This window comes from Polyergus mexicanus, unplaced genomic scaffold (genome assembly GCF_030449975.1).
Source record: "Polyergus mexicanus isolate NDT 795.1 unplaced genomic scaffold, iyPolMexi1.0 SCAF_7, whole genome shotgun sequence".
Taxonomy (NCBI): domain Eukaryota; kingdom Metazoa; phylum Arthropoda; class Insecta; order Hymenoptera; family Formicidae; genus Polyergus; species Polyergus mexicanus.
The window spans coordinates 4,139,671-4,163,716 of NW_027223327.1; the positions used below are offsets into that span (position 1 = coordinate 4,139,671).

Sequence of the window (24,046 nt, forward strand, 5' to 3'; positions counted from 1 at the left end):
TCAGGCGCAGGCACGGTTAGATACGTTCGCGTATAATGGGCGCGTATACGCGTATAAGCCCGGACTCTCTCGGTACCTGACGCCGTCGCGGATGCAGAACGGATCGCATGCCGACCGCGTAATGGCGATTTACGTTTCCTCTTTAAGTCGGACTCGCGCGCCCCGCTGCTGATGCTCGGATGCGCGGTTTCGTGTTACAGCAGCAGCAGCAGCAACAGAACTGTTTCACGTTGTTGCATATCGAACGAATCGCGATGATCGACCGAAGCGTAACCGAGCGACGTAAGGATTCGTCGCGGTTTCACTCTCTTTGTGTTTTGCAAACTCGCGCACGCTAAGGGAAAGGGCGAAGAGTTTCCTTGAAATCATAGCTGCGATCATTGTCACGACACGGAAAATTCACACGTCGTTGGTCCCGACTAACCGAGACAATGTATGGTTAAACCGCTCTGATCGCGTTCCGTGTAAATTTTGAGTAACACGATGCATTACTGGCAAACAAGCGACTATCAATCTGCCCCGTCGCCTATTCAGCCGTTGCGGACCCCGCATCCATATACCAAACATAGAGTTTGCAGCAAACCAATGTATGTACGTAGGGGGCAACCCCCCAGCATTGTTAATGCCGACCGACCGATCGACGCCACCAGCGGTGAGAATTCCATGGGAATTCGCGGCGAATTCGCTCGTTGTGCGCGAATTCACGTGACCCTCTCTTGTTTAATTAACACCACTGTCAAAGCATAACGATTCTGTGTCTTTCACGGCGCCGAACGCACGCGGAATCAGAAATCGGTCGGGTAATTGGCGCGATAATTAGTCGTCGTTTTGTGCGCCCTGAAAAATTATATATCGCCATAATAACGAGGATTCTAACAAAGATGTCATAACGCTTATAAGCGTTTTTATTATAGATCACTATATATTATTTGCAATTGTGTGTATGCGGTAGCTTCGTTTAAATACATGTATCCTAGGGCCATATTAAAGATAGGAAAGTTAAATAAACACATATTATACGCAGAACAGAAATATATTACTATGCTTAATTTTAATCTTTTTCTTTCCGTATTTTCTCTTGAACCTGAATTAATAAAATACTAGCTATAGTTATTTAATTTCTCTCGTAAAATTATTTTAAAAAATTTTGCAGATATTTAAAAAACACCGTTTATTATAGAATTAAATAGATATATTCGCTACTATATATTGTATTATACCAACGTAACAATTATATTAGTGTAATAATAAAAATATTAAGATTGCAAATTTTTATATAAACAATTTCGGAATATAATTTTACGTAGTCTTGTATTGTAACGAGAATATAGCCAGCGAAAGAGAAGAAACAGAGATAGATGACGAAGTTAGTACCATTGGATATCAAAGGCAATAGAATCTCGTGTCATCGACGATGCAGATACTCCATAATTAGATCAGACATCGCATGATTAATTACCGTAAGTCGAGATGTTTGCACCTGCGGTGATTCGATAATTTCTTGGATCGATAAACGCAGGATTACTGGTAATCTAATCAACCGTAACGACATTTGACGACTATACTGAATGATGGACTATTGGCATAATATAACATTATATTCTTGCCCTTAAATATTCTTGGGAAAAAAAAAAAAACGAGAATTGCATTTCAGAAAGATAAAAAACATCCGCTTATTTTCATTGAACAATTATTTGAGATTCTCTTTCTTTTACACTCTGTAATCTTCATATAATATTTAAAACAAAAAATCGATCAACGCGTTTTTCCTCGTTTTTTATATCAATCTCAAGAAAAATATTTCAAACAACTGTTATGTTCTTTCTTTAAACTCTGGCAAAATAGCGCATGTAGCTTTCACAATTTGAGATAACCCGAGCTTCCTTGAATTTCTGCCGAGATGAAACAAGCAACTGGCAGGAATGAAAGTCTGTCTATTATGGAATGAGCTTTGTTTGACAATACACACATACTCCGTAGTAGTAAAAACAACTAGACAGAGATAGCGAAAAATTAATTTATAATAAATAATGCCTTTATATCTCTTTTAATTCTCTGCTGTTTTATGTCAAGATTGATATTCGATATGATTATCTTTCGTTTAATTCTTTAAATAATTGAAGTAGTACATGATTATAATTAGCAAATTATATGTTTGCAATCTGTATGAAATTCACCAAAAATATATAATTATTATATATATTAGAGACTATAGTAATAATGTTAGAATGAGGACAAAGAGTTGCTTAAAATCAGTTTATTTATGGATTTTAATTCGAATTGCAAAGAATTTTTTAAGTATTAATAACCGGATTAAAAGCCATAAAAAGATGAAACTGTGCGACGGAGGGAAAGCAGACGAGCGTGGAGAGGGAGGAAAGAAAGCGACGTGGCAGCTGTTACGGCCCCATTGTAAGCCCCCGTCCAGTCGCTCCGCAATTATTTACCGGCACGTAGAGAGACGGCGAGAAACATCACGCGAAAACACAGAAACGCCCGACGACTTATGGCGCTTCGAGACAGTCACTGATCGTGCCTCGCACGAATACGCGTAGCTTTTGCAATGCAAATCCTACGTCTAGCGCGTAATACGGCTCATTCGTCACAACAAGCAACGCGGCTCCGTTCGCCGCGACGTTACTAAATATCTCCGCCACGTAAACGCAGTAGCGTCATTCCAGATAAGGAATTAGCAACGAGGAAGCATCAGCGTGAAAATTCTATTCCAACCCGCGAATACGGACGTATGGTAGTTTTATACACGAAGGGAGCAGCAGCGCACCGATATACGAGTAATAATGATTTGAAATGTATCGGCGAGAATACTGTTATAATATGCGAAACCGATATCGCATGCAAAATTAACATTATGTAAATAATACGCCTGTTGCAAGACTAGCCGCCTCAATTAATATATGCATTTAAATATATAGGTCAAAAGCCCACAGTTGCCGGTAATATTCTGCTCGTTTAGCACGAAATTATTAATAGCATGGCTGCGTATCGCCGAATACAATAGAATGGAAAATCAAACAAGTGCGCGAGTGGCTAATTAAGTAAATGAGGATTCCGAACGAGAAATATCATTTATTCCGAGATAGAAAAACGCTATTTAACTGACGATTAGCGCGAATCTCGCATTATATAAGCGTAATACGTAGCGTTATATTTGCACAAATTATTTTTTATATTCTTATGAAATAATTGAATCGGAAGCCTGTTAGAAACAATGAGAATCTGATAAATATAAATTAACATTATATAACGGATCCACGGAGGCTGAAGTGAATCTTTACGCTTAGTGTTTTTCGTCGTTAAGGAAGAATATCACAGAAAACAACGTTGGGGTGATTACTATCTCTGTTTCCTGCTCTCAGAAACGAGCAAGAGTACGCAATGGTGCTTTTACAAGAAGCGATCTCGTTGTCTCCCTCTTCCGTTTTCTTATCCTCGAGACAGAGAGTACGGTAAATGTGAGCCTTAATGAGGCCGTAGTAGTTCAAGCAGACATTAAATCGGCGTCTGGCCAGCTAACAATTCTTCCCTGACATGCTGCGAGAGCTTTTTTAATATACACCAGAGATTGCAGCGTGAATATACGAGGTTTTTGGCTCGAGGCTCTCTCTCTCTCTCTCTAAAAGTTTTTATTTATTTATTTTTTTAACGTCACCCCGGCCGCTATCCTTTTTTGCGAATTTTATGCGAATCATAAATGAACAACTTTTTTTTGCTCTAATTCATCTCGTCTAAAAGCTCAAATGAAATGTATGTAACATATACGTAATTTAAAGCAACACATGTGTCCTATATGACGGAAACGTTCATGGAATAATTGTGTTGCGATAAACTGATCGCAATGTCGCAGATTCGCACCATGTGCCCTTCCATATCTCTCAGTTTGCCGCGTCAGTTGGCAACTAACAAGAGAAACTACCCACCTTAATTTCTTGATGAAGCTGGTCGCTTGCGGAGGGACTTTAGACCATGAAATCATATTTGCGGAGACTTCGACCAAGTGCCTACAACAGCTCTCGAGTATGTACCTAGAGGGCTATAGAGCAAACGGCCACGCTCGGACTTGGTCATTACGTGTGAAAGCAAGTCCCCCGTCCAGCAGCCCGCAAACTTGAAGTTACGAGTCGAGAGTTGAACGCCAGAGTCTGACGACTTTGATGATCTTTGACGATCAAGATGTGCCGGACCATTTAGAATCCCGGAGAAACTGTTCTATTCGCGATTGATTTCGCCGATATTGAATCACAGAGAGGGACTCAAATGTTCGAAAATTGGACGTAAAATAATTAAATCGTCGATGATAAAAAAAAAAAAAAATATTCTAACATCTAATGCCTAAATAGAATAAATTAAACATAATACGCATTCGTTTAAAAATCTAAATCGTGCTAATTTTCCAATGCTCGTATTAATGAAATGCAGAATCAAGTGGCATGTCGCGTTTTCATTTCAATATTAGATCGAACAAATAATACGGATAATGAACCGCGATAGAAAGACAGAATCGTATACCATAACTCCTACACGAAGATAGATATACTGTCACGATAGATTTGCTCCTCTCGGTTTAGTCTATTGAACTAACGCTATGTTGCGGTCGCATGTTCATATTAATTACCATTCAACCAGTATGCATTTCCTCCTGTAAATACACCAGTGGATATACCGCAAATACGTGAATTTTCCATGACAATTGTGTAGATGAAAGGAACACAAATGTACTGTAATAATTTGATTAATAAAAATTTGATCTACAAATCTTAAAAAAATTCCTTTCGCGATATTGCATTTTGCATACTACGTATAAAAATGCTACATTCCTATATAATTAAATCATATTTAATTAGTTCCTTTAATTTAATTCATTTTAAGCAGATTTTAAACATACATTGTTCAAAGTATAACGAATTATTTTTTAATTGCAATATATATATATATATATAATTTTAATAAAATTATACATATATATGTTTCTTTCTCTAAAAGTTTTTTAAGCAACATACATGTTAATAAAAAATTTTTTAATACGAGAAGAGTTAGGTATCGTGTAAAAAGTATATACGGCGGTAAAAAGCAGAATATTGGCAAAAAGATTTCCCGAGATAGGAGAGGGCCGGTATCCGCGTGCTGTGTATTTAAAGATTATACTCATCTCACACCGGATTCATGTGTAATCAGCGGGGAAAATTTCGTGGCCGTACATTATGTCGTGCAGAAATTGCGGAGGTCGCACTTCGGGCGACGTGTCCAAAAGTTGATAATAAGCAGGTTTAAAAGCACGAGGGTACTAGAAGGTATAAGGCCTGAAGGCTCTGAAAATTCGGAGACCCGTATAATCCCTCTCCTCATCCTCCCCTCCGCTCCTTTACACGGAATTAAGATTAGTGTATTCGCGGTAACTCGACGGTGTCCGCCGGCAACGCACACTCGCCCGGCTTATTTTGTATCTTCAGAACGAAAGCACCACCTCTTGCACCTTCACCACCCGGTCACCAATTTGCAGCGAAAACGAGATAACTTTCTTCTTCCGAAACGGCAGTTATACTGCCTTCTTTCGTCGCGGCGGATATAAAAGCGACTTAGCATTGTATTTTATAGACTCGGATTTGTAAAGACATGACCGAATAAACATTCCTTCGTTCTCTCAGATAGCGTAGATCCGTTTTAAATCGATTTTCACATTAAATCGATTCAGACACGTCCGCGATACCCGGAGATAACTCGACGAAGCGATCGAGTCATGGGAAACGTGCCGCAAATTTGATCGCCCAATATGGGTCAGCGGATATACCAATAATATAATACAGTGTTATTGGCTGTACCAGTTCTATTTTAATATCGGCCGAATTATAATATTAGTTAACTGACGGTAATTACGGAGTAATGACGAGAGTTATACGACCCTCATATCGGGAGATACCGTTACACGCAGAAGACCGCGCTTCCCGCTCAAATAATTAGCATCGTTTCAGCATCGATGCTTCTTATTACTCCGTACGCGATTCGCTCTTCCTCGGGAAGTTGTAATGCCGCTGGCTCGAATAACACGGTTATAATAACTTACGCGAGAACTCGTGCCCGTTCGGGTATCGCGATGAATCCGATAATCCGGCATTTCGAGTACCAGCGTCAATTCGATTCGTGACATCGATGAATAAATCGAGGACGCCTGCCCAAGATGCGCGCATGTTTGCCTAGGTTTGCTGTTGTTGGAAGTTAAAGCGAAATTGCCCCACGGCATAAGAAACCCGAGAGCGAATAAAGTTTATTACAAGTTTATCATGGGATCTTGAACCTACCTAGGGAGTTTCCCCTCCCCCTCCCTCCGCCCACGAAGGTGAAGGTGACGAGGCACGTTCGATGTAAAAATAAAACTCACGAGTCTGTTGTGAATCGAGGTCGCGCTACGAGCGGCGACCTTGTCGGTGTGAAACAAAGCCAGATTAAAATCTAAAGTTCGAATGGCCCACGCATGGCGTTGGCATGCAAAATATTTATTATGCAAGGGGGAAGCAAAAGATCTTAGCAATTCCGTAGGCGCGTGCGGCAAAAGCAGACTTCATCGAAATAAAATAGATTTAATCGTTGTAGAAATATTTCAAATATCATGTCATATCTGTAAGTTCCATCGTGTTCTTTAATATTTTTATTGTGTAACGTAATTTTAAATTTTCACGTTTAATAATTTATTTAGAAGCAAAGCATAGTATGAAGAATATACATTTAATACACGCGTCCGATAAAAATATTATACGAACAGATCTATATAAAAAGCTTAAATACCTCCGATAATCGTGATCCTCGCTATCGATATGGCGCCTCCGTTATCACTCGCCGTGATAAATATGGAGAACGTCTCCGGTAACGGGCCAAGACCGCGCCAAGTCAATAGATGCGAGTGACTCGATACGCGTGGTCACGATAAGATAACCCTTCGTAGAAATGCTCGTCGCGTCTGGCAAATGAGCCACACATGGTAATATAAGATGGAGTATAGAAAAAAAGACGGAATAGCTACAGACTAAACGATGATAAATATTTTATTACTTTCGCGGTGCAAGTTGCAGTTCTAAATTTATCAATTACTTGCATTTATCAATTACGCCCCATTTTTGCATAAATTATTATTATTATACGCGAACAAACAATTCGCTATCAGCAGACTTTTTAAAATCGAACACGTCAAACTTAATTTAATTTTATATCATGCATCAATTAAGTTCTGCTTCGACAGCATCCCGTTAAAGTCATCGCGAACGATCGAGTTTGTATGTTAGAAGTTGATCGTAATTTTCGTCGGAGAATTGAGAACGGCGTCTCATCGTGAAATCCTGGCATGTCAAAGGTAATTATTAATTAACCACGTTTCCGACCTTCTCACTGGTACGTAGCCAAAACTATCGGAAATATTGTAGATTGTATCGGATATTCGTGAGAAATTAGCCAAAACTATCTTTCATGTATCGAACGGATACGTTAAATTCGTGTCGTAAAAAGCACCCCCGTATAGATTATTTTCTCGGCGAATTATATTTTCAACGATAACACAAATAGAAAAAGAGAATTTAATTACAGTTAACGAGCTAAATAATTAATATTAAATGGCTGCCATCAATAGCACACGCTCCCATTTTATTTTTACAGCGTATCGCATTTTGAAACGTAATCGACATTACGACGTGCGTTATCAGGGGAGCTTTTGCACAATGAAAAGCCAATTTTGCTCTAACAGCGGAAACAGTGATATTAACTTCGTAAACACGTATCCGAACAATGGAGTCTGTGGGGTTCGCATTTTCGTTGTTTGCTGCTCGAGCAGAAAACGCATCTGTCGTCGTTCAAAAATGGCGGATAGTCACAGTGAGGGTGTCAGACGGTGGCGCATACGTACGGAACATTATAATAAAGTTGGCGCGAGAGGAGGAGAGAGCATACAACACGCTCGTCGAACAAAATGCCTTTGTCATTTCACACAACAAAGCTGGACAGCAAAATAGGCTCGCATAGGATAGAACAAGAAGGAAGAGAGGCCGGAGGGGGGGAGGGGGGGGGGGCTTGCGGGCACGAGCGGCTCGGTAACCGCGAGGTATATAAACCGGAAACCGTACACCGGAATCGTGTTGCCTGACTGGTCGCAGTTAACCGTCGCGCTGCAGTCTCCCGTTTCATCCTAAACGCACCGATAACGAATTTCTCCTTTGTCTTTTGCACGAGACGTTACGAGCTTCGCGACCGGCGCGTACGAAGACTAAAAGCTGACGCGCGAAAAATGTTGGAAGGGGACGGAAAAGCCGAGACCCACACCACCGGACGCTCCGTAATTCCGTTTCATTGCGTATCGGGATCCGAGATGCATCGCGACACGCTGTCGTTAGGGAGCATCTTTACGGCCGCCTCCGGTAATAGAACTTACGCGAGATGAGTCATGCGATGGGGTCCGCGCACCCCTGCGGGATAGCAGTCGCTCCAATGAGGGTGGGTATGTAATAAACGAGACTTCGCGAGGTCCGAAGCACCGAGAGAGAGAGAGACGATAAAAGGGTAGTCCCGCGCTCTCGACCAAAGTTGGATAGTAATTTCGCGCTCCCTCTCAGGGGACGCGGTGCAGCCTCGCAGCTTGCGACAATAACGAACGATGCCAGGAAAATGCAAGTCGTATTTTATTGTCATGTTCTCTTCGATGAAACGATCGCTTACGCATGCGAAAGAGATAGGAATTTTATTTCTAAAAAAATAAGCATGTATATGTAAAATAAAAAGCAGTGATATTTGAATATGATCGCGGATGTACTTAACACATACACATACGCGCGCCAATTTAATCCATTTAAGGAGCGCAATTTTTCGGATGCCGTTTCGTAATTTTTCTACACACATTCCGAGATAGCGTTCCGAGATAATTTGCGACAATAATCCACTGCTCGAAGATAAAGCTTTACCAATTCGCCGATTCCATCACGAATGGCATCGATATATTCGTCGAGATATAATCGACTTTCCCGCGCATTCGACCAATTACAGTTGCGTCAAACCTCGGGGAAATTCGAGGGACGGAATACAAAGGGGATGCGACGACGGTATACGGATGACAGCGAATGCGGAATAATCAAACTTCCGCGTGCGGGAGTCCCTACCTACTCTCTCTCTCTCGTGCTGAATTATGGCTGCTGTGCGTCCTGTACCGTTCATAGCTACGTAGCAATAACGCGCCTTCATCCGAAGGATGATGAGCAGTCGCGCCATTCAAAGTCATTTACGTATACAGATTATCGGATAATACATCTTTCCCTGGCACATGATTAATGACGTAACACGCCGATTACCATTCTTTCAAAATAACGTACCAATCCAAATCCAATCCCGATAATCTTATCAGTATCGATACACGCTGCGTCTGCGCGTTTGTATGCCCGCGCGCGTGCCCTCGGTGTGTCATCGAAATTCATAACATTTCATCGAGTGACTGGCGTAATCAATTTTGATAAATTGAATTATCGGTCGACGAGTGGTTATTAGCCGCTTAAAAAACTGTCAGCTGACGAGACGAGATGCGCGCGAACGGGTTTTAAAAATATACTTCGTCAGCTATCGCGGCAAGATAGGGGACATTGCCTGGCGCGGACCACACGAGACGGTCCCGTGTGTTTCAACTTCCTCCTACTTGGCGAGATATATAAGTTGCAACGTGAATATAAATGAGACTAACGAGCTCTCTGTGATGTCGGTAATGATGGTGGATTACAGTCGGTGAGCTGGGTCGCGGCGCATACGGTCAGCCCCGCCGGATTCCACGTCGGTGCTGTCATGACTCGCAGCTATGCAGTCTCGTGCAGTCTCATGAAGTTTTATCGCGAGCAGCCAAAGCGAGTATATCTCTATAGCGTGCTATTCTTCGCACGGCCTGCTCTCTCCTTCCGTACCGCCGCGAGTGATAAAGAATGCGCCAAGTATCGCGTTACGATACGACGGTCAAGTTCCGAGCGCGTATAATATAAACGTGAAAAACTGACATTATATAAGACGTCATTATTGCAAGCGCGTCGCGTTTTATCCCGGATGCGTTTCTTAGCGTCGTTGCGCATAGATCTTGATCGGAGATTTCTGTAATTCTTTTCGTACAATAGATTTTGTATCGATTCTGTGTATTGACTTTAGAGACTTTAATTCGATAAATACTTGTAAAAAAAGAATTGTCTTTGCAGACGGAAAATTATCGCTCTTTCCAATTGCATAATTCGAATGCTAAAATTACCGAACATTTCGTATGATGATTGAACAATACATTTCCAACAAACATCGCCCGACGAAGGTGTGGAAATTCGAGTTGCCTGCGTTACTTGTATCGCTCCCTCTCGAGAAAGTTATTTTTCATTATAACTTTCTCGATAACGCGATATATTCCATACGCGTACATATATCCGGTTTTTTTTTTCCTTCATGGTAGCTCCTCGACTATCAAGGGCTCGTAAGAACGTGGTGCCTGCGAGAAATCGAGGTGGTCCACCGACGAGCCTACTCTTTTATCATTAATCATGCGTATCGGTCGGACACGAGTATGAATAATTGGCAGAGCGGTCCAACCGTAAATGATTCTTTTCTCTTGAACCAATTACGTTCCACTGTGGATCCTATCTTGCCGACGGGATACGAGGAACCCCCATAATGATTATCAAAGAAGTTGTTTCACAACGATCTCATATTAATGATTTAAATTATCCGCCCGCTATTTTTGCGGTCGCTCGTTAAAAAAAAAAAAATATGGATTAAGATCGCGGAGTGTACGAATTCAAAAGTCACCTTCTCCCCTAAAGCCGATTTAGAAATTTATAATATAACGAGGCTCTCGTTGCTCTTGTGCTTTCGCACGCGAGCTCGTCAAAGCGCACGCGCGTGCAACCGATGCTATAAACTAGAGGTAAACTTTATGCGGCCGGGATTAACTCGGAATAAAAACTGCCGACGACGATCTCGCCGAGGAAGAAACTTCTCCCATCACGTCTCGTGATCACGTAATAATTTAAACGCCGCCCGGGTGAGAAAGTTTATTTCCCCGCAGAGCCCCAAGTCCAAAAAAGCACTGGTTCACGGCCAGTGACGATCTTTTCTTCCCGTTACCATGTTAACCGCAATATCATGTAAAATCCGTATCAGATTCGAAATCAAAACCTGTACCGTAATTGCACGTTAAAGATTTGGATCGGACAAAAAAGGATAAAACAGTTTATTATATTTGACAGTGGATTAATCTCTCGCACATAATCGCGACACGATCTTTATTTTTAATCTGATACCGGAGCTTAGAAAATTTATATATATATATATATATATATTTCATAATTATTGTCGAAATTAAAATTATTAATAAGAATTTCATATATGCCGTAAAAAAAAAATTAAAAAAAAAAGAAAAGTGATAATTATTTATAGTATAATTAATAGCTTTAAAGACAATCTGCTCATTAAACGTATAAATAATTGAAAGCGCAAGATGTCACATAATACCACTTATAAAACAAATGTAAAATTTTGAAAGAAGATCTCATATACATTAAGACGAATATTACGTGTACTCCAGAAATAACGTGAAATTTCTTCAAGTGACACGTAATCCGTCTGCTCGGGAACAATGTCGGCGACAGTTTGACGACACCACATGTACGCATATCTATACGTATTGCGCGTATCTCTAATCTTTCGTATATCTGTATATGTGTGTTAACGTGAAACACCTCGACCGGTTTCTTTTTATTGCGCTACTACAATTATATTTTTATTTTATTATAAATATAACAACGCAGTATGATGGATTGTTTTAACAGAATATTTTGAAATAAATCGATTTTTTGAGAATTGCTTCATCTTGTATCAAAAGTACTGTATAATTTAAGCCCCCCCCCCCAAAAAAAAGAAAAATAATTCGAAATATTGTATGTTCCCAAACGTAAATTTTAAAACTTTTTTTTCTCTGCTGTATATATATATAATTAAATTTATTTCTTTTTTTATTTATCTAGAAAAAAAGTTTCACGAGATTTTCAAATTCAATATAATTTATATTTGTTAATTATTTCGCCTTTTTTTTTTTTTTTTTACATATATATTTCACTTTTCAAATATCACTTTTCTCATGATATTTTTATTTTATAGAATCAACATGTCTAATATTATTTGAAATTTATATTTCCAATTTGTAGTCCCGTTAAAACAATGAGATTTATTACAGTCATGGTACTCCACTGTGGGCAATAAAATGCTCCTCGAACAAATAAAGCAAATGTCCTTGGGAAAACTATAGAAGCAGATTTCCTATGGTTTTTCATTATACCCACCAGGATATGAATTGTCAATACAAATATCGACACAAATATTTTTATATAAACTGTATGTCATATACATATTACGAACGGAATAAAGTACACCTTTTTCTTTTTTATGCGCAAGTAACGTGAATATGTTAATCCGCTCGTAACTTTGCTAGGATATGAGAAAGCTCACCTTTTTTACAATTTCAGTATTTGATTAAATTACATTCTCATGATATATGAGAGAATTATTTTTTTTTCCCCATTCTCGAGCCGACATACCGGAAAACTAAACGCAACCGAAGACGAAGTAACTGCAGCATCGCGCACAAATTAGCATAATATGTTAATGACACATGCAACATATTAGCATGATACCAAGACGTTTACCATGCTACCCACTGCTTCTCTCTCGACGCGACTTCCTATATGACGCAATTAATAAATTCACTATATTACTTGTACGCCATCCTCCCGGATTAAAACACGCCCTAGAGTAGCCCGTACGTTCCGGCTACGTCGTTTGCAGGGAACGGACGGCGAAACCGCGGGCCGGCGCACCGTTTACGTAAGACAACGGCAGTGGCGTAAAAACGAACGAAGGGGCCCGCAGGATTAACGGAGAGCTGTTGGCTGGGTACCTCGGCGATGTATCGCGTTAGGGAAGCAAATTAGCGAGGGGGCTTATTACTGCGGCTGCAGCTGTGCGCCGTCGTAATCCGCCGCCGGTGCTCTTCTCTACCCGGGTGCGTGTAACCGTGTAACCGAGGCTCTTCGCGGTACGTTATTGTCTCTAATTTAAACCGGCGATTTCCTGTCACTCCGAGTCGCGCGGCTAAGGCTGCGGTGCTAGTTACATACACGTTCTACGAGCGAGCGAGCGCGCCTACCGGTTGGCTCGATAACAGGATTACGTGGGTTAGATTCAACACTACGTAAAGTACGAGTCCGCGACACCAGTTCCAAGTTTCTCAATTAGAGTTTATAAATTAAATATATATCAGAGTAAAAAAAAAAAAAGAGAGAAACAAGACACGCGCCCGTCCGTTCGTGCTTCTTTGGACCCAAAATTGTATGCTTAATTTTATGGATCATACATCTGTCATGTTCGCGATACCTTGCGATTATATTATTTAAAACAGTTCTTAACGCGATAATTCCCATAATGTCGATTGGATAATTGCAATCTTTTCTATTGCAGCGAGAACTTTACAAAGTTTTTATCGACTCGTTGACATTTCAATTGTTTGAAATTTATAACAAGTCTGCCGATTCGCAATATTCAATAGTTTGAGGAGCACTGGGTATTGCTTTGGTATGCACGGGGGATACGCGTGGGTTTCTTCGATGCTGGCCACCGGCGACGCCATTGACATCGCGAAGTGCATAAGCGGAGGAAGCGATCGTGCAAGACTCGAGAAAAGTAAAGACGAGAAGCTTTGTGTATAATATCCTCCGGCTATAATATCCTCTTTTAGAAGATACTTTTTATAAAAATATAATTTCTCCAAACGGAATGTGCTTTATACTTGTTGGAAATATTCAAGCGAAAGATATAGCAATCGAGTCGAAGTAGTCAGAATGTCTCTCTCACGACGTAAAGACTTTTATATTCAAAGAGAGAGACAGAGAGAGAGAGAGAGAGAGAGAGAGAGAGAAATTTTATTTTATATCTAATATTTTTAGTATTAATATATAATATCGCACTCTCTCTCTAATAACATATTCTATTGACAAATTCTAATATTCGCAGTACTTTTTGTTAAATATTTTATATATTGTTAAATAAATTTATTATAAATTTTTATATATTTTATTATATAATACATTTATAGGTTTTGTTGGATATATTATTCAATCTTTCTCTTTAAAAAAATCTTGTACCTCAATGAAATGTGATGGAAATGTTATCGTGAAACATTGATCGATGGTATTCGCGCGGAGAAAATGATTGGCGACGATCAGTCGATGCTACGCGAGGAAAGCCGTTCGTTATTCTTTACCGCATACAAACGATCTCTCGCGAACCCAGCGGGGATACAACGCGAAACCGGTCGAGCTATTATTTTTTTATGACGTAATTATCGTCGAAGCCTGCGCCCTGCGCGCTGAATTGGCCCAGGCATATGGACCACTCTCTTTTTCTCTGCCACACCTTTCTGTTCTCTCTATCACCCATCTCCGACGTCTTCGTTTCTTTCTCTCTCTCTCTCTCTCTCTCTCTCTCTCCCTCCGTCGTAATCGCTCACAGCAGACCAATCTTCGATGTTCTGATTTCGTTATAGACTGCAGAAGAGAGTTTTAGCCTCACATGTTCATTTCCACGTTATTAATTTACTAACTAAGGATCGTGCAAGATTCTTGCTAGCGTCGCACATTCCGGTCGAGGATTTTTTCTCAACAATCAGCGTAATCACGTTCAGCTAAAGTTACTCTCGAGGCTTTTGTGTATACACATTAGAGATTCTTCGATAAAATAGGTATGCTTCCCGTATCCAATCGCTCTCATTATCGAGACCGTATTGTAAAAGAAATATCATTATTCAAATACAGAATAGATATATAAATTGTAAGCTTTAATGGTACGCACTAAAAAAAAAAAAAAAGGGTAGGATGTAATTTCGGAAGCTATACGAATATATTTATAAAGTAAGAAGATTTTCGCAGAAAATTTAATGATATTTCAAAGAGATATTTCCTTTCACAAATCTTTCTATACTCTTTTAATGATTTCTCAAATGTATATGGTATATTGAACGTTATCTTACCATAGCATTAAACTATATGGTGAAATAATCATACAGAATAAAAGCATTTAGCATGGGAATGTATATGAGGATGATGCCGACGGTGTTTTGAGGAGCGTGTTAAAAATATATATCCTCTTCTCTGCAGCCGCGTTTCTTAAGCTTATCGTCAATTTATTCACTTCTCTATATTTAGACAAGTCTCTGTCGCTTCTAAATAGAATAATCTCTATGTTTCACGAATTGCGTGTGTGTGAAGTTGTTTTATTATTTTCTCTTTTAATTTTAAAACGAGAGACATAGCAAAATCTAGTAAACTTGGAGAAATAAATTCCTCTCCGCTCTATGCGAATACATAAAATAAAATATACGAAAAATGAGTTTACGAAAAATATTTCTCGTTCGACACTACAATTTCCGCGCGGATTTATTTCTCATTTGGCGCAGCTTTCGCACGCCGAAGTCGCCGGCTGTTTCATTCTACGCTGCAGTTATCAAAATTGCATAATAAATGATACTGATCGTGGGACGAATATCCTACAAAAAAAATCCGTCCAGTTTTTCGTCCGGCGAGAAACTCTGATCTCTATTCATTTCAAAAATGCATTGACCCACCGGCGAATGAGAGCGATCTCTGCTGAACGAGTGGCACATGCAAATATAGTTTTAATGCAATCGTGCCTCGAATTATCAACAAGCCCGTATATCTATCATATAAAAATATATAAATTTCGCTTCTCCACTGCTCCATTCTGGCTTCTATATTATTGTTTTATCGTAATCTCCTCAACGCTGTCAGACAAAAGGCTACTAAATCCGCTTACACGCAAACGCGATCGGACAATTTGTCGCGTTACGGATTGAACGCGGCAGCGGCAGAGTTCGCGAATGGACGCAATGCGATAAATTCATTCGCTAATAATATTACAAAACGATATATTTATACGTATATGATTAAAAAATCGTTTTGTTAGAGTTTTATTTATTATCGAATAATTATATCGATTGGACCTGTTATCACATGGTTTACGCGAAATACACATTTTATTTCCGTAACAATGCTATATAAGTTTGCTTTATATAAGTTTGAAAATATAAAATTATATTTCCGTTAATTTAAATATACAGATGCGATATGTGTAGTATTGATTCGGGATGGCCCAATTTCATTCGCCATAAATAAACATACAAAAAATATACATACATATTTTCGTAATTGAAATACGTATAGATTCCGGCATAAGTACATGCAATCGATGTATAATGAAATATGTGTATTCGATTATTCGCTGTATATATGCAACTCTCCGTATCTCTCTTTCCTTTCCTGCCATTCAGGAAATTAACTGTCAAGATTGCTTCAAAGCTGTACATTCTTCGGCTCGGCGGTTGTCGATCCACGAGCGTTAAATAAGAAGAAATACAGCAAGTCATTATGTAACAAATTGCACATTGAAGACAGCAAAGCTGCGCGACAGTGAATTTGAGTTTAAATAACTCTTTAAAGGTCGCGCGTGTCCCTCCCCTTCTCTCGCCGCGTTTGCCGCTACACGGGGAAATAAAAGCCGAGAGAAACGTAAAATAAATAATCCGATCGCATCCTGCCCGATCCAAACTTTAAAGGAAAAAATACCGGAGATAATAATTCCCCGTCGAGCCGCGTTCGCGTAATTAATTCTTCCCTTCTCTCCGTTCTCGAAACTTTCGGCGGTAAATAATTTTTCGAGAGCAGCGCAAACACAGTACGATCATTTATCACGGGTGTATTGTTACAAAGAAGCAGGCAGTTTCGCTTCGCTTCCCAGAGCAGGATTTATACCTGCTGATGGGAAGTCCTTCGCAATGCCAGGTGTTTGAGATTATCCGCCTATACTGCTGGAAGAGATTTTCTCCCAAGTATATCTCAAACATCGGCGTTATCGCTATTGTGTACAGTCAATAATCGCCAATAAATATTCGATAACTCAATTTTTTTTTTCTGATTTTAAATCTCGCGTAAAACTCATTCGACAACATTTACGCTGTGTATTTAAAAAGTAATTTTCAAAATAATAATAATTTTCATTTTTTACCTTTTTATTTATAAGAGAAAATTATCCGATAAATGTAGCTCTTTTTATTTATAGAAAAAAAAAATTATGCATAGAATTCGAATAATAATGTAGTCGATTTTCAATAACATTGTTTCGTCACGCCGTGCGAAACAATTATTGGAATTCAAATTAAGCTGTCAGATCCGTTCTTCTATGTCGTTTATTTCACCGATTACGAAATCGTCGTCTTTTCTCGAAGATTCCTTGGATTATCGGGAGGTAGCGTTACATGTCAACGCACAAGTCAATTCGAAACAATATATATGCGCAATCATAAAATACCATAAAAATGATTGCGTTGGCGATCGAGAGTGTCTCCGAGGCGGGAAAACCGACCGACGGTCGCGTAACTAACCGATAAGATATAATAGTAAAATTCGCCGGGATAACGACCGAGTCGCAAAGTTCCAGCATCTACTCGTAGAATATTGAACGATCCGGAAAATCTTAAGACCGGGTCGAGTCAAGTCGGGTCAGGTAAATCGCGCGGCGACACCAGTTTCACGTTTCTCAACACATGTGGAGCATGCGCATGTATATATCTCGAGTATTTCACGTATTCCCCCCCCCCCCCGATAAGTGCACGCGTGCACGTTCTTTACCTTTTTCATGCTCTGCTTACGGCATAAGTGGCGGCGAGTTTGCATCGGATTGCAACGGACTCTCGCAAATACTCGTAAGAACGTGAGTGACATTTCGGATTGTGTTTACGAACAAGCTCATGTAAGTTGTAACGCAATCTGTCGTCTTTTCCAGATAAAATCCAATTAGTTTACACCGTAATTGAATCAGCCTTGTCTGCTCTTTTATCGAAAACATTCAGCGAAATAGAAATAGAAATAACGCATACAGATACCGTGATATTCGAGCCGAATAAACGTCACACGTTGTGAAAGACGAACGAGAGAAAGAGAGAGAGAGAGAGGGGGAGCAACGTTCCCCTTTGCTCATACACGGTGAGGTTGATCAAATGGATGGAATGAAAAACTGAATGAAAAACGATGTTTAGTTTAAATCTGTGATGTACCGACTTATCCAATATCGAGTAGTTTTAATATATGCACATACATATCTTGAAATCAATATTAATGTTTATTGATAACGTTAGAAATTATTCATGCATAGATAAATATTGATGCGATATTAAAAATTATATACGATATAAAAATAGCTCAAAACAAAATATGAAGAAAAAAAAGAAAAGAGAAAGACAGAGATATGGATTCTAATTAAAATTAATAAACTATGTTATAGTCAAGTTAGATTATAATTCGTTATGCGAAACTTTCCATTCTGCGGTTTTTCAATTCCGCGATGAGCAAAGTTTCTTGGTGGGTTATCATAAATTTACTGTATACTAGTCATAGACACACTTGTACGCATTAATGCGCGCACACGCGATGGAATGTGTTTTGCGCATACATCGAGCTATTTTACGACCAACGAGCGACAATCTCCGTTGAGATTGAGATACGACTGGTTTCATAAATACGCGCCGAATCGTGTCCGAGTTGAAACCCCGGCATTCTCGGGCTCGGGTGTAAAAATGAACGTTGCAACGTCAACTCCGCATGGCTGTCGGGGCAAATATCGCGTTCGCGGTTCGCTTTCCTTCGTAAAATTAGATTTACTCTCGAGGATCACCATTTTTTTTTTTTCTGACCGCAGGATAGAAAAGAGGACGCGCCAGCTGCTCCTGCACGTCAAACGAGAGGCTTCGTTGTGTTGCCTTTATATTCTTCGGGCGACCTTTTACCGACATATTTATCGTCATCCTTGAGTTTACGATCCGTTACAGGCGCAAATGTGACTCGCAAGACACCTAATACATTTATTTTTCTGACAATCGAATTTACTAGCAATGATGAATTTCCGTTGAAAAAATAATATTCATGTCTTTGATTTAAATGAAAAATACACAGTTATCATCTATGAATATTTTACATATGTTGTTTCTTCGAAAAGTATTCCCTCAATAACGCGCAGGTGTTTAGGATAGACCTGAGATATAATAAATTATAGAACGACAGTCGAGAAAGTGGAATGTTTGAATCGGGAAGCTTCTCGAATGGTCACACGATAGATACTGTTGCGATCACGAAAGAAAAAGTTAAAAAGTTTTCTCCGACAAGATAAGCTAATTTTTCATTCAGCTAAAATGTTACGATCGCCCATCGACGCACGGAGTACATTAATCAATACTTATCGACGATGCTTAAGCCTATTCGTTCCAGGATGGACAATGGCTAATCGTCGGAGCCACCTGTCCCCGCTCGTAATCTCACAAGGTGTAATTAACGAAGCGGCGTTAACATGCGAACGCGAATGGAATGGGTCAAAGCACTCACGGAAACTATGTCTGTTCGACGTTTAATGGCATGTCGTATATCGACATGATGATGCAACAGAAATATCCGACTCATACCCGTATAACATCGTCATTATAATTAAAGGGCAATGACATATTATATGGGACGCAATTTGACAGTCGAGCGATCGCAAAAAGGCCATCATTTCTCAATTCGTTTAATATTATTCTCGCGATTTTGAGATTTATATTTTCGATATAAGATTAAGAACATTGCATACACTTGATTTATATCTTTTGCATAAATATTTCATTTCGCAAAGTGATTGCAAGCTTAAATAAACCGGCAAATAGTTATTCCAAATATATCTTGAAAAAATCAAGGCTCTATTAACGTTAGTTATTAGAGTCATTTATGACGATATCTCAAGTGCATATAAATCCATCATAATCTGAAATTTATAGAGGTACCTTTTTTTTTTTTTGCGTGCATTCCTTTGCCGCATCGATCGAGGTAAAGGGCTTGTAAACTTTTAACGAGACGCCAGATGTTGCATAGTTACTAAGCTATAAGGAAATGACAATAGCTGCAATCAAACTGACTAGATACTATCGGTTAGATTAGAGGAAGCAACAGCTTTAATTCAATAATGTATAAACGCATCGTAACGTCAATGATTTGTGAGAATATGCAGACAACGAAGCACAGTCGAGTCTATACTTTTTATATTTTTTACTTTATCATTTTATCGGTTGCGCGTATATATAATATATATTAATCAGAATTTCTAAAGAGGAAGATTTTTAAGACGATTCGCGTTTCAATTGCGTGCAATCGTTATTTAGCAGCGAATGTAAAACGCATTTGTATTCTCTTTGCGAATCTACAAAAAGTCTACGAAGTTCAGCAGCCTTGCAAAGGCGTTAAAAAAGCGTCGCGCAAACTTTTACCTCGAACTGCTTTTACTTTGCTACTAACAACGCGCATCTGCTACATTTTGCCACGCGGAAAAGCGATACGTATTACGATTTCATTCACGGCATATTTTTAATGAACGCCGAGATTAAATCCAGGAAGAAAAATTAATCATCATTTTTCTAATAATTTCCAGTTTATACGTAACAATCTTGTTTAACATAAATATAGATAAATATAGACAATATCGAAAATTTACAATACACACATATATGCTTATCACGATAAAATCTGTAGACTTTTCGATAAATTCCATCCAATGTTTTGCTCGTCGGGAACGAAATGAAGAAAGAACTGGTTTTTCACCGAACATCAAACTTGTTTCTTCGCAACAAAATACGTTCAAGGTTTTCGTCATAAAGAAAAAAAAAAATCAGCGACGCAATTTAATAGTCGCGAGGCAAAATTTATGCATTATTAATCTTAATAAAATAAAAAAGAAACAAGATGATGCATTCACGAATTTAAATTAGTTATTTCGCAAAATTAGATTTATGATATATATATATATTCTCTCTCTCCGCATATATATTTCTATCATTATTGTTCTAAAGTGAGAACGAATAAGAATGAATAAGAGAATAAGAGATACAAAAGCCTCCAATTATTTGCTCCGATACGTAAAAGATGTCTCGCCAACACAGCGCATTGCAGTGGAAAAGAAAAAAAAAAGAAACGTTTTCGAAATAAAATTGTACGATCGCTCGGTAAAGGCAAGAAGAACGACGATTTCTTGTATCTTTTATTTTCGCTTCGGTTCACTATTTCTCCGAATCCCCCCTCCTACCGCCAAGCACCGAGCCTCGAATGTACCCACATATACGGACTCACGACGCAGTCGGGCATCGTCGAAGGTTTGTTGATATACACGCAGCAGCAGACACGCGCGCGTCCCCGATACTCGCGCAGCACACATACATACGTACAAACATTGGGCTAGAACGCACAGCCGGAGTAACTCGCCGAGCTTATCGAAACATCTTATCGTTTTCCGCGAAAAAAAGTTCGAGGATCCTCGTACAAAACTGGTACGCGAGGCTCGGTGATTTGTAGAAAAAGGATTTGAAGAAATTATATACCGGAGCGAAAATAAAGACGACCATCGTTTGATGTAGAGCATTAATATTATATTAAAGCCAGATAGTATTATATTATAATTACGCGGCTTAAATTATTCGTCGCGCAACACCGTGTCTGTACTTAACGCGTATGTGGATAAATAGATTATACGCATTATGCGTAAACAGTGTATTATCTCCGCAGGAGAAAGAACTTGGAATGCTGGCTCTTCGTTCTGCGTACAAAGCTTTGTAGAAAGCAAATAAATTTATTCTGATTATTTTCAACTTGTTTTGCTCAGCTAAATATTTTGTAATGAGTTTATTTATATTAAAATCAAATATATAAATATATTGCATAGCACGACATACATTCGTATAATATTTTCATTTTAATAAACCAATACCGTGTACAATTTTTTATTTTTATAGCGGTATATGACTATTAGAAATTTACCGATATAATTAATGTAGGTAGTAATTTTCGAATAATAATTGACACGTAGTACACAGTGTATTTTTTATTGCACGAACATCCTGCTCAGCATAAAACGCGTAGACTTAAATAAATTGTCGAACGATGTAAATAAATTTGCGTATACAACACTATGTATTAAACGAGACGACAAAAAAATATACATTCGGATATTTATCAACATGCTCGCGTTAACGAAATTTAGATAAAAACAAACGGCATTTTCGTTCTTCCGTTTTCATATTCAGAAAAGCGACGAAAATTGAGCTGCGTATAAAAAATCACTATTCGTTTCGAAATATCAAAAATTGTATTTATTTTCAGCTTAGTGATGATAAATATATATTAAGACTATCGCGTCTTCGCGAATTGCTATATCTAAATGTCTAAAATCGTTTAAGACGAATTCATTAAAATAATTTCTTTTCTCGCAACAAAATTAATTCGATAAAAAATATACGACGTAATTTGCACGCTTGTGCGAGCTCGCAAAATCTAGTTCTTGAAAGAGCAATAAAAAGAAAATCACTCAGAGCGAGCGAGTGTTTCTCCGAAATCCATCGCAGCGAGATTTTCTCCGAAAACTTGCTCGGTGAAGATCGCGCGTCGAACGCGGGTTTGTTCGAATATTCCGCGACAGGACGATCGTCGGTTTTGTTGACTAAAAGCAATTTTATGCTGCGAATATAAAGACCGGCGCGTGAATAATCGATGCTTTCGAACCGTGATACTTATCGATCATTGTCGATCGCTTTTCATCGTCGGTTTTCTCTTAAATGGAAAAAAAAATATCGCGATGAAGATCGAAGAGATTCAATCGTTACTCGAGGACGCCATATTGTTAAAGTAACGTATTCAAAAGTTTAACGGCAAAAGAAAAGATCAACCGGCCATTTTGTGAACCGAGATATATTGGCACGATAATATTCATAATGCATATTCCGCGATCCGTAATTCAACATACATTATCGTAATGAAATACCAACTATTCGTCCTCTCGCTTTACATTGGTTTCGCGTATATTTCAAACCGCTATACCGGTGTACAGACACGACATCGCGAGAATCGAACGCGCCTTTGTCTCGCGGAAGAAAGAAACACACCAAAGACACTGACCTTGTTCTCCTTCGATCCCCGCAACGGTGACCGTCCCCTCGTACACAATGCAGCGACGACCACAGCTCTCACTCTCTCTCTCTCTTTCTCTCTCTCTCTATCTCTCCGCAACGCGATGTATCGTGTTTCAAGTAATCCAAATTCCTGGTATAATTCCACTCGCGTATCGTCCACCGAGTCTCACTTAACGGTCAACGCGCGAAGCGATCGTACGTCACCGCACTATGAAGTTATCCGCGAGTACGGCGTGATTCTTGCTGCCGAAAAATATTCACTTTCACACGTCCATCGCGATTCATGAAAAAAAAAAACAAAACAAAACTCGAGACGCGATATCGTTAATCGATTTTCAACGTCGCCGCTTGATCACCCGTAAACGCGCGCGGTAAGAAACACATCGGCGGCTCCGGGGAGCTCTGCCTCCACGTGGAAGCGAGCGACCGCTGCGAACGTACGTCTGTCTCGTCGGAGCGGCAACCTGAAACTGGCGGCGCCACCGCGAACCGCGAGCGCCGAGCGAGACGAGTCTCTCCCCACTCTTGCGATCCCCCACCCGCTGCGTCACATTCTCTCTGTCACTCTCTCTCTCTCTCTCGCTCTCATACCGTCGCGCTCTAAACGACTCGCACGATATACACATTCTCTCTCTCTCTCTCTCACTCGCTCTGTATTCCCTTTCTTTAGTACTCTCGATGCCGTTCTTCTCTATAGTCCGTTACCCTCTGTTCCCCACCTGCCGACCGCCTGACGCGTTCTTCCACAGCCAGCGACGATCCCTTCTCTCCACGAACGATCTCTTGTACATCCACACAAACCCGATCCCTTTTCCAACTGTAGTCCGGCGCGAACATGTTACCGCGTGTGCTTTCTCGTCACCGTTTCCCTTTCTCTCTCCCGCTATTCCCCCCTCCCTCCCTTCTGTCGAGCATACCATCCGCGTTAGGGCTATTGCACGC

The 24,046-nt window shown here is 39.6% G+C and overlaps 1 protein-coding gene across 1 annotated transcript in view; it reads right to left on the minus strand.

The window, feature by feature from the left end:
- The window catches only part of LOC138934883 (fat-like cadherin-related tumor suppressor homolog), a 114,110-nt gene extending 90,551 nt beyond the window's left edge, over positions 1-23,559 (minus strand). The window contains exon 1 of the mRNA XM_070299032.1: positions 23,091-23,559. The gene's annotated coding sequence lies outside the window, so the exon portion shown is untranslated. The remainder of the gene's footprint in view (positions 1-23,090) is intronic.
- Between the last annotated feature and the right edge of the window lie 487 nt (positions 23,560-24,046).